Consider the following 7,430-nt stretch of genomic DNA (forward strand, 5'->3'; position numbering starts at 1 on the left):
AAACTAAACATTTTCTCTTCCTGAGACCCATCCCGCGTGACAACTGATGGCTATGAAAATAATCATCTTTATCTGTGTTTAAATCACATATTAAGTCAAAATCAGTTAGGAGTAAGATTGTTGTACATGATTCCCGAACTGGTAAGTCTCCTCCAGAGGCGATCAAGGAAGCGACTAGGTTTTCAGGCCACCTCCCGTCGGTGCTGCCGACCTGTCCCAATTATGTGGCCTTCGGTCCATGGAGGTGGGGTGGATCTCGTTCCCCGCATGGGAGATGACTCCATTTTTCGGTTTTAGGCTTAATGTTTGGTGTGGCGGCGCTCAGTTGCTGGCGGCTGCGTCTTCTCCAATAAAGTATTTCCTGCTTCAGCCTCATCTCGATGGCGACATCGAGAAGCTTGTGGGAGTGGTGTGGTTCTCAAGGACTTCTTCTGGCTAGGGGATCTTCGGATCTCCATGGAGCTTCATCGGTGGTTATTTCTTTTTCTTTGTCTCCGGGGCGGATGTGGTCTTCTGGACCCGTTCGGCGACTTCCCATCCGTAACCAACAATATCAGGCCGACTCAGGGAGGAGTGGCAGTGGCGATGCGCCGTCGACACGGCATGGATGTTGAAGACGAAGGGCATCTCAAGGATTTTGTTTTCATTTTCGTGTTTGTTGAGGTGTTTTGTACTATTCGATGTTTCTCTCAATGCCAAGGTTCTATTCACAAAAAAATCACATATTAAGTCAAGCAATTGGTGAACTCTCTAGCATTGGTATTAATGATCGACTAATTGGTGCAAAGATGTGCAAATTCGAAGAGACACGTCCAATAGTGTTAAGGAGCATTGGTATGGGCAAGGCTCGTCTGTACCGTCCGCCTGTACCACATGGCACCGCCTTCGTCTGGTCAAGTGAAGCAACTTCCGCGAAGGCGTCTATATATTTTGAGACTCTAGCCGTCACACAACAAGCCGCCGTTCTCACATTGCATCAGAAACACATCCGATGAAGATCCACTGCTTCACCACACCATTGTTCATCATCTTCATCGCATAGCCATAGCCATAGCTTGTAATTATGATCTTCTCGTGATCGACGACCTTGTAAGCATATTTTGTATTGATCTAAGCAATTCTACAATATATTCTATCATTGATCTTGTTCTTATGAGTGAGTACTCATCACGGGTTGCGGGTTGAGGATTAGCCTTGCAACAATTATGTACATCTAATTACATAAGAATATTGTGTGATGATTCATAAGAGATTTTTATTTGTATCATTGTCTCTTACCTCAATTAGGGGACTTATCAGGTATTCAAAACCCTGAGGATTGATCAAGGTTTGTGGCAAACACCGTCTATGTGCGAAACGCAGTGACAACAAGGGGATTATTGTATCCATTTAGTGATCCACTTGGCAGTAACAACAACGTCATCTATATTAATGATGTGGTCTATATTTTACTTAATAATCGTCTATAGCTTGGTGCTTCGTTGTATAACAGTTGGACCAAGAGCACGTGGTTCGCATGGGTTATAGTATATATGGATGTTCTACCCACAAATCTTATCTATTTTAGATCATTTACACAAGAATGTGCTTAAGTTTATCTTTATCACATATGTATGCATAGGTGTAGGTCAAACTTCAACCCTAGCCTAGCTATCTCCATCCATCGACACAACCCATGATACAAAGTAAACTAGAAAGGTCTGGTAAACGTAGAATAAAACTAATTAGCAAGTCTTGTAGAGGCTCCTTAACCAACGTCAAGTGCCTCCCAAGGTTCGATAAACCTAGGACTTCAAGGAAATAAACTATTATATTGTATCCGTAATCTGGATTGAATGTATCAATCATTTTTCTTGCGCTATTGCCGAGGAAGCAATTACGCTGCCCTAGTAAGCTTACTAGAGACTTTATTATTTAGTTTTATTTTCGTTTTAGTTTATTTATGTTATTAATTTACCTTCTGGTATCTATTGAAAATCCAGAAAAAATAGTTACATGTTTTTATCATTCATCTGAATCCAAAATAACACAAAAACTAGGACTATGATACAAAAGAAGTTTGGGGATTATGTTACCCCTAAGAACTTTTTTGGTTACGAGGGGAAAATCACCCACGGAGCCAAACCTCCAATGCTAATTTCCCTGGTCGCTCAGGATCCCTTCCAATCATAGGGAAAATGCACACATTCCCTCCTGCCATTTGGATACCAAAAGGAAGGGAATCTAGAAAGTGCAAAAATAGATTGTTATTCAGTACAAATCATTCCTTTTTTCATATAATTTGGTGCCAATTTCAAGAAATAAAATAGGATGTTTTCTCACAAAAGATTAGGAAATCCAAGGATACAAATTACTACAAAAAAATCAAGGAAACTCAACAATACAAATTAATACAGAAATTTCAAGGAAAATTACAACAATACAAATTAATATAAAACCATGCACAATCTTACATATCATCTTAGGAAAATAATGCATGGTCGTGCTTCGCCGGCATATCGCGACAACTCTCTGAAAGCTGCTTGGCAGCGTAAGCCTGAGAGCTTCCCTGGATTTTCACGCGACGACGACGAGCACCGGTGAGCCTCAATGATCTTGTCAGACAAGGCCGACTTGCGATTGTAGGTGTATGACCACACCATGGTCCCTGAGCTTGTTACCAATTTCAGGCTCATCTGGTAGACCTCATCAGCGCCATTCTAGCTCGCCTTGATTATCAGTCATCGTAGTTGTTTTAGGTGAAGGTTCAGTGGGCATGATTGAATAGTGGAATTTTTTTGATCCCCTCGCTATTGGAGGGCCGCCGGAGCACCAGTGCTCCTCTACCGTTAGAGCCTAGCGCTAGCCCCGTTCCAAAACATCCAACATATGCTCATTCACAAGTAGGTTCCCAAGTATAGGTTTAGCAACACTAGCATACGAATAATAGGTCAAGCAATGGATCATAGTGTTGCACCACGAGTTCACCAACAACAACTCGTGATGCAACATAAGTTCACCAACCTAGGGATTAGATAAATACCACCTCTCAAAATATAGATACTTGCCATCAGTTTAAATCAAACCTAGCTACTCCCAAAATATACATGATGGATCCGATGTTCATCATCATCATCATCAGAACAAGCATCCAATGCTCGGGCTTCTCAGAGGTAATACCTCGCCAGGAAGACAGAACCAGACTATCTTGATAGCAGGGATCATCGCAAGATACTTGTTTGCATGTGCCTTGTGGTCCATGAGCTGGCTCAGAGCATGGTGGACCACAGCAGGAGTGAGCGGAGCAACTGAAACACGCCCGACGTATCATCTTCATCTGAGCATAGTTCTATATGGGCTTGTTGATGAGATTTGTGTCCCTAAGGTGACTCTGCAATGATGAGATTAGTTAGTTCTTCGTCACGTGCAAGCTAACGACATGTAGTGAATGAAGTGAAACAAAAGGTACACTAATCTAACCTTTATGTGGGCATAGTATGCATCCTCGTCTATCATGATTGCTAATATCTTCTCCACCCAACGCACCTCTGATGGCGTGTATTTCACACGTTCGTTGGGCAACCCCAAGAGGAAGGTATGATGCGCACAGCAGCAAGTTTTCCCTCAGAAAGAAACCAAGGTTTATCGAACCAGGAGGAGCCAAGAAGCACGTTGAAGGTTGATGGCGGCGGGATGTAGTGCGGCGCAACACCGGGGATTCCGGCGCCAACGTGGAACTCGCACAACACAACCAAAGTACTTTGCCCCAACGAAACAAGTGAGGTTGTCAATCTCACCGGCTTGCTCGTAACAAAGGATTAACCGAATTGTGTGGAAGATGATTGTTTGCAGAGAAAACAGTAAAAACAAGTATTGCGAGCAGATTTGTATTTCCAGTATTAAAGAATGGACCGGGGTCCACAGTTCACTAGAGGTGTCTCTCCCATAAGATAAAAGCATGTTGGGTGAACAAATTACAGTCGGGCAATGGACAAATAGAGAGGGCATAACAATGCACATACATGTCATGATAAGTATAGTGAGATTTAATTGGGCATTACGACAAAGTACATAGACCGCCATCCAACCGCATCTATGCCTAAAAGTCCACCTTCAGAGTTATCGTCCGAACCCCCTCCAGATATTAAGTTGCTAACAACAGACAATTGCATTAAGTATGGTGCGTAATGTAATCAATAACTACATCCTCGGACATAGCATCAATGTTTTATCCCTAGTGGCAACGAGCACAACACAACCTTAGAACTTTTCATCACATCGTCCTGGTGTCAATGCAGGCATGAACCCACTATCGAGCATAAATACTCCCTCTTGGAGTTAAGAGTAAAAACTTGGCCGAGCCTCTACTAATAACGGAGAGCATGCAAGATCATAAACAACACATATGCAATAACTTGATAATTAACATAACATGGTATTCTCTATCCATCGGATCCCGACAAACACAACATAGAGTATTACGGATAGATGATCTTGATCATGTTAGGCAGCTCACAAGATCCAACAATGAAGCACAATGAGGAGAAGACAACCATCTAGCTACCGCTATGGACCCATAGTCCAGGGGTGAACTACTCACTCATCACTCCGGAGGCGACCATGGCGGCGTAGAGTCCTCCGGGAGATGAATCCCCTCTCCGGCAGGCGCCGGAGGAGATCTCCGGAATCCCCCGAGATGGGATTGGCGGCGGCGGCGTCTCGCAAGGTTTTCCGTATCGTGGTTTTTCGCCTCAGGGGTTTCGCGACGGAGGCTTTAAGTAGGCGGAATGGCAGAGTCGGAGGGCTAACGAGGGGCCCACACCACAGGGCGGCGCGGGCCCCCCCTTGGCCGCGCCGCCATGTGGTTTGGCCACCTCGTGGCCCCACTTCGTATGCTCTTCGGTCTTCTGGAAGGTTCGTGGCAAAATAGGCCCCTGGGTCTTGATTTCGTCCAATGCCGAGAATATTTCGTTACTAGGATTTCTGAAACCAAAAACAGCAGAAAACAGGAACTGACACTTCGGCATCTTGTTAATAGGTTAGTCCAGAAAATGCACGAATATGACATAAAGTGTGCATAAAACATGTAGGTATCATCAATAATATGGCATAGAACATAAGAAATTATCGATACGTCGGAGACGTATCAAGCATCCCCAAGCTTAGTTCTGCTCGTCCCGAGCAGGTAAAACGATAACAAAGATAATTTCGAAGTGACATGCCATCATAACCTTGATCATACTATTTGTAAACATATGTAATGAATGCAGCGATCAAAACAATGGTAATGATATGAGTAAACAAGTGAATCATAAAGCAAAGACTTTTCATGAATAGTACTTCAAGACAAGCATCAATAAGTCTTGCATAAGAGTTAACTCATAAAGCAATAAATCAAAGTAAAGGTATTGAAGCAACACAAAGGAAGATTAAGTTTCAGCGGTTGCTTTCAACTTGTAACATGTATATCTCATGGATAATTGTCAACATAGAGTAATATAACAAGTACAATATGCAAGTATGTAGGAATCAATGCATAGTTCACACAAGTGTTTGCTTCTTGAGGTGGAGAGAGATAGGTGAACTGACTCAACATAAAAGTAAAGAGAATGGTCCTTCAAAGAGGAAAAGCATCGATTGCTATATTTGTGCTATAGCTTTTATTTCGAAAACATGAAACAATTTTGTCAACGGTAGTAATAAAGCATATGAGTTATGTAAATTATATCTTACAAGTTGCAAGCCTCATGCATAGTGTACTAATAGTGCCCGCACCTTGTCCTAATTAGCTTGGACTACCGGATCTTTGCAATGCACATGTTTTAACCAAGTGTCACAATGGGGTACCTCCATGTCGCTCGTACAAAGGTCTAAGGAGAAAGCTCGCATTTTGGATTTCTCGCTTTTGATTATTCTCAACTTAGACATCCATACCGGGACAACATGGACAACGAGATAATGGACTCCTCTTTAATGCATAAGCATGTGACAACAAATATTATTCTCATATGAGATTGAGGATATATGTCCAAAACTGAAACTTCCACCATGAATCATGGCTTTAGTTAGCGGCCCAATGTTCTTCTCTAACAATATGCATGCTCCAACCATTAAGGTGGTAGATCTCTCTTACTTCGGACAAGACGGACATGCATAGCAACTCACATGATATTCAACAAAGAATAGTTGATGGCGTCCCCGTAAACATGGTTATCGCACAACAAGCAACTTAATAAGAGATAAAGTGCATAAGTACATATTCAATACCACAATAGTTTTTAAGCTATTTGTCCCATGAGCTATATATTGCAAAGGTGAATGATGGAATTTTAAAGGTAGCACTCAAGCAATTTACTTTGGAATGGCGGATAAATACCATGTAGTAGGTAGGTATGGTGGACACAAATGGTATAGTGGTTGGCTCAAGTATTTTGGATGCATGAGAAGTATTCCCTCTCGATACAAGGTTTAGGCTAGCAAGGTTATTTGAAACAAACACAAGGATGAACGGTGCAGCAAAACTCACATAAAAGACATATTGTAAACATTATAAGACTCTACACCGTCTTCCTTGTTGTTCAAAACTCAATACTAGATATTATCTAGACTCTAGAGAAACCAAATATGCAAACCAAATTAGCAAGCTCTAAGTGTTTCTTCATTAATGGGTGCAAAGTATATGATGCAAGAGCTTAAACATGAGCACAACAATTGCCAAGTATCAAATTATCCAAGACATTTTAGAATTACTACATGTAGCATTTTCCAATTCCAACCATATAACAATTTAACGAAGAAGAAACTTCGCCATGAATACTATGAGTAAAGCCTAAGGACATACTTGTCCATATGCTACAGCGGAGCGTGTCTCTCTCCCACAAAGTGAATGCTAGGATCCATTTTATTCAAACAAAACAAAAAACAAAAACAAACCGACGCTCCAAGCAAAGTACATAAGATGTGACGGAATAAAAATATAGTTTCAGGGGAGGAACCCGATAATGTTGTCGATGAAGAAGGGGATGCCTTGGGCATCCCCAAGCTTAGACGCTTGAGTCTTCTTAGAATATGCAGGGGTGAACCACCGGGCATCCCCAAGCTTAGAGCTTTCACTCTCCTTGATCATATTGCATCATACTCCTCTCTTGATCCTTGAAAACTTCCTCCACATCAAACTCGAAACAACTCATTAGAGGGTTAGTGCATAATAAAAATTCACATGTTCAGAGGTGACACAATCATTCTTAACACTTCTGGACATTGCATAAAGCTACTGGACATTAATGGATCAAAGAAATTCATCCAACATAGCAAAAGAGGCAATGCAAAATAAAAAGGCAGAATCTGTCAAAACAGAACAGTCCGTAAAGATGGATTTTATTAGGCCACCAGACTTGCTCAAATGAAAATGCTCAAATTGAATGAAAGTTGCGTACATATCTGAGGATCAT

This window comes from Lolium rigidum, chromosome 6 (assembly GCF_022539505.1).
Source record: "Lolium rigidum isolate FL_2022 chromosome 6, APGP_CSIRO_Lrig_0.1, whole genome shotgun sequence".
Taxonomy (NCBI): domain Eukaryota; kingdom Viridiplantae; phylum Streptophyta; class Magnoliopsida; order Poales; family Poaceae; genus Lolium; species Lolium rigidum.